Source organism: Erithacus rubecula, assembly GCF_903797595.1.
Source record: "Erithacus rubecula genome assembly, chromosome: 11".
Classification (NCBI taxonomy): Eukaryota; Metazoa; Chordata; class Aves; order Passeriformes; family Muscicapidae; genus Erithacus; species Erithacus rubecula.
The window spans coordinates 14,225,510-14,230,917 of NC_136663.1; the positions used below are offsets into that span (position 1 = coordinate 14,225,510).

A 5,408-nucleotide genomic window follows, 5' to 3' on the forward strand; every position below is an offset into this window, starting at 1 on the left:
TACTAAACATCTACCTTATATTTGACCATGAAATAAAATTATAGCTGTCCCCTCCTCCTTGGTAATTGTCAAGTGGTTGAGATGATCTCAGGGCAGATTTATTTTGTTAGATCCTAAAGCATTGTCAGGACCCACAGTGGAGTCCAGGTAGGGCAGTTGTAGTATGTGTCTTGTAGGTATGTGTTCTGTATTTTATAATATTCTTAGAAGGAGACCCAATTCCAAAACTTGCTTTTAAGTTAGGTCTCTTTATTTAATCATTAAGGATTCATAGTACCAAGATACAAACCCAGTTATTCTTATCTACATATACAGACCCTTAAGAAAACTGGGAGACTGTAAGCACTAACTGGAAACTGTATTTAGGTGAGAGGAGGAGTTTTTTATGCAGCACAAGGAATTGTCAGAAATTCTTGCTAAACAATGTTCTTGAACACAGACCTAAGAAATTTTGGATTTAAGGGAAGCCAGTGGGGATTCAGGTTTTGCCATTAATGTCATTTCCATAGCACCAAGACACAAATCCTCAGTTGCAATCCTCAGCCATTAACTTTGAAAAAGCTTGTAAGTCTATGTAAAAATCATAATTTAATCTCCTGCATTGCATTCAATTACAAAGGTGCAAGTATTCTACTTATATCACTGTTGTCTTTCCATTTTAATTACATGTGGGACTGACTTCTTAACCTGTGATTGATGAGCAGGTGGGAAATAACAAGTTAACAATGGGGAAAAAATTGTATTTCTTTTACTATCTTTTGCTTTTCTTCTTATGCTTCTTATGCATCTCTTATGCAGAGATTCTGTGTGTGTTTACAGAAATTTCCTGGGCTGGTTCTGAGCCTTTACTCTGTGAGATACATACTCTGTTGCTTCCTAGACATAAGATTTTTACTTCTTTTGGGTCAAATGATACATAAAATAAATACAAATAAATCAGTTTGTAGAGACAATGTTCTGATTAAGATTCCTATTAAATAAAAAAAAATCCCTTATTTCATGGTACTTTTGCTGGGTTCAGTACACTATTTGTTTTGTTTTTCAACAATTAATTTCAGAATAAATCCTTATGGCACCTTGAAATCTGAAGTATTCTTTTATTACAACTCACCTGTTGCTCAAGTCAGAAAAGAAAGACAATGTTTTTTCATACAGGTGTGTCCTACCATATAGTCAAAAATATGGTTTTTTTCTTTCTAAAAATGGTTAATAAATAAAATAAAAGCCCTTTATGTTGAGAAAACCATTTGTGTTGTCACTAGAAACAGAAAACTATACAAATGACTGTGCAGTAATCTATAAATTGTAATCTGAGCAACTGAGAAATTGGTAGGTTAATCATCCCTCCAGAGATGGACACACAAAAATTCACTGCAGTTGGTTTAGTATGCAAAATTACTTTAGGTGCTCTAGTCTTTGCCTGCTGGTGGTAGGCTTCAGGAGAGTTTTTACTTACTGTTAGAAAAAATAGAATTTTCTTCTAAACAGTCCAAATATTTTCATATCATCTAGGTGACCCAGAATGTGTGTGTAAGTCTGAAACATTTCTTCATTCTCTTATTTATCAGTTCTGCTGGTAGAAGCATTAATTGCAGTCTGCTAGCTATATACAGGAAAAAAACCAAATTAATAGAGGGTTGTTCACTTGATTTACTATAAATTAGAAAGTATTTCCAAGGGAAAAAGAAAGATTCAGGCAGCATTTGCTCTCTTGCTATTGTTAAAAAAAAAAAAGAAAAAAAACCGAAAAAAAGACATTGTTAATTTAAAATAATAGCTTTCACAGAATGAGTCTATTTTTCTCCTTACCGGAAGATTGCAGGAACAGAACACAATTAATGCATTTACTGCCACTCCTTATTACAGTGAAGATTTAAGGTCCTGCATATCCTGTCTTAAACTGATTTCAAAATGTCTATTTTTCAGATAATGCCAATATGATGGTCCTTTCAGAACAGTACTTAACAGTCTGGAACACTGACCATTCCATGGATCTTAGAATAACAAATTATCCCTGTCCATCAAGAAAAAAGCTGGAATGTGTTTGTTAATGCAACTCACGAATTACAACTTTCTCCCCTCAAAAGCAGTTATTTTCCCTACTATTTTAATTTACAGTTCTCCAATTAAACCTTTCTCTGTTTTATTCTCAACTAAAGACAAACATATGTAGATGATTAAGTCCTCAATTAATTAGCCTAGCATAAATATGATTGGGACAGCATGCTAACGGGCTGTGCAAGATTTATACTCTATTACTACACAGAAGATAATTTCATCACATATATCTGGTCTTGGGTCTATTAGCATAATCAATCTAAAAACCTAGTCATATGATACCCATAACCAGCCCTTGACTTCAGACTTTACCAAACATCTTCATCATCTTGTTCTTCTCATTGAAAAAGGAATAGTGAAATACCTAAGAATTTGCACTGCATATCTGCTTAGAAAATGCACTGAAATCATGAGTATGACCACTGAGGATATGGTGCAAATTCAATAATTAACTCATCAGTTTTAAAGGAAACCGAGTTTCAAAACTGACGCATTCACTTCAAAGGAGTTCAGTTTCTTAAATTCAGTAAGTCTCAACTTTTTTTAAAAGACAGAAGATATATAATCCTGAAAATCAGGGTCATACTTCATTCAATAGCAAAAGCAGTTAGGTAATTCCTGTGCAAAAAGAAATCAACATTCACAAAGCCAGTAACTTTGATCCACTTATAGAAAAAAGTAAAATTTGGCTAGGAATTACCTGAGGTGACTCCCTGCTTAGAACTGTGTTTTCAGGTTCACACAAATTTTAAAGTGAATTGGTCCCTACATAAACTAGAGCAGATTCTTAGTGTTACCCTTCTGCAGAGCCTATTTCCTTCACTGCTGTTAGCTTTACAGAAGGAAAGGAGCTGTTTAAGGTGAAGAGACTGTTGGCAGCAAAATAAACTAGCTTGGCAAAAGATCAGGAGGTTTCGATCTCTTGGCAAGAAATCAAAGTTTCCTTCCTTTCTTTGTTTAAATCACTTGACCCCCCATTCTCTGAACAAAGCATATGGAAAATTCTGAAGAGATTGTCCATTTCTTTGTTCCTTTCCCTGCCTGGAACTGAAGAGCCTTTAGAAAGACCAAATATAAGAGTACATACTCAGTTTTGGTTCTCATGGGTAGTAGATCCTGGATTAGGATTATGAATTCATGAGTTACAGGACTTTTTATGCAGGATCTGTCACCACATTTTCATTCACATCAAAAAGAATATATCATCTTGATTTGAAACAGAAAGATGGGGAGAGAAGCAAAAATGTGAACTGCAGAAATGAGGTGGGAGGTGGAATTTAGGAAAACCAGCATTCAAACCTTTATCCATTTCTTGCTTTAACAGAGTAGAACTCTCATTATGGGATCTCTTATACTAAAATGAAAGCATGAACATTCTTAGGTCATATCAGACAATATGTCGTTATCAGATTCTTTTAAGCAGCATAATATGTATCCTTACAATTTAGTAAGAGCACATTTTCTGATTTCTTCCTCTGTGCTTGATGAAAAGATGCAGTTGATACAACTACAGAACAAAGCTTCCCATATTCTTCCAAAAGTACTGAGAATGTTGCTGCTTTTAGTCTTTATAAAATAAAACCAGATCTGAGTATGAATAGATGCATAACTGTAGAATCATTACACCTTTCCAGAGAGTTCATCCTTTTTAATGCAATACCTTAAACTTGAAATTTTTTATGCAAGTGTGCTCTGGCAGCTCTTAGTTTGATGGTAGGTTCCAGATTTTGGCACTACAATTTCTCACTTCCACTAATTTAGCGTGGGAAATCAGAAGTTTAAATACTTGTACATACTGTTGACAGCACTGCTTAGCTGTCTTAATCAAATATCCAAAATTAAGTCTTTGCCTTCACTCTATGCAACAAGGTATTTAAATTGCTCTCTTCAAACCAACTTTGTCAAAGTTTTTGGGTCAAAAAAATCCTCTCATCTGTTTGCAAAATTGCACTAACATATCATGTCCTAGTAGGGAATAGCATAGAAGTTAGCCTGGAGAAAGGGACGAAACCTTGTAAAGAACAGAAAGGAAAAATTCCTCTCTTTTTCAGGAAAAAAATTGCCTAATGATTGTTGTCAAATCAGATTCATAGTTCCTGCATAGTTAGGATAGAATAAAACAGATTTGCAAGCCAGATGCCATATTTGAGATTACTATTCTGTCAACTCGTCCTGTACAACTTCACCAGAGAGTTTCCTCCTCTTGTTCATGACATCCTGTTGTCATGAGACAACATTGTTTAAGGTATTATGTTTTGGAAACAGAAGCAGAATCCTATTGCCTTGTTTGTAAACCAGGCCTCAAAATTTCATGTGGCTGCAGAGTAACAGGCTAAACTGGTAATTGGTGCCAGCAGCTCTTCTTTATGATCCTGGTCTTAATATTACTGAAAATGATAATAATTATCCATATGAATTTAATTCCTTCCTACAAGGAAATGCACGAACAGGAACACTTTATAGCCTTCCTGTTTGGTCCTGTTGCAGACATTCTCTCACTGGTTCCCCTCCAATCATCCATTTCTATCAAGAAATAGCTCCACTGTTGCTCAATCTAGAGAAGCCATTCATAACCGTGGGACTGAACTGACTCCGTGCATAAACCTGGCTTTCTTCTGCTCACTGTCATACTCCCAAAGCCACTTCTGCCTTCCTTCTGCTGGTGATGCCAGCAGCAGCCTTCATATCACTGCAGTGCTGTGCTCTGCACTCTGCCCTCTGAGAAGTCCAAGAGATGGGAACCATTTCTCTCTTTGTAGTTCCATCGATGTATTTGCACAGACTGAGCACTAAGCACTGCAGAGCAGCAGTGGAGTTAAAGCTTCCACTGCTGTCCAAAAGGTGTGCAGTGGGAACAGAATGTATTGCTGTAGGAATGTTTGCAGAGAGGAGTGATTAACAAATCTGCTCTTACTGGCAGTAGCCCTTTTACCCCAGCAATTCAAAAGTCACGAGACATGTCTAGCACATCCCATGTCATGCTTGCTTGAAGTCTTGCAAAGCAAACATAACTGAACATTCCTGTACAATAGCTGTTTTTTTAAACAGTTACTTCACTATTGTTAACTGAACTACACGTTATGACAAGTGATATATCCATAGTCATCCCTTTGGCATTCTTTATAAAAACATGAATCACGGAAACATTCATCATGAGGAACTCCCATCATAAGGACATGTACACAGTGTGTCATTCAGCCTGGCTGTATCTTTCCACTCTGTAAAATGTAACTGTCAGAACAACTTCAATGAATTGTACAGGCCAACATGTAAGTTTGGTAAAACACAACTGATAAAACACATGTCAGAATTCATTAGTTATGTTTAACTTCAAATAATGCTTGTGTGCA

General features: G+C 35.9%; 1 long non-coding RNA gene across 1 annotated transcript; it reads left to right on the forward strand.

The window, feature by feature from the left end:
• The first annotated feature begins 1,042 nt into the window (after positions 1 to 1,042).
• On the forward strand, positions 1,043 to 3,067 carry LOC306806466. Its single transcript, XR_013775482.1, has 2 exons — positions 1,043 to 1,155; positions 1,927 to 3,067. It is a non-coding gene; the product is annotated as an uncharacterized lncRNA (long non-coding RNA).
• Positions 3,068 to 5,408: the final 2,341 nt, after the last annotated feature.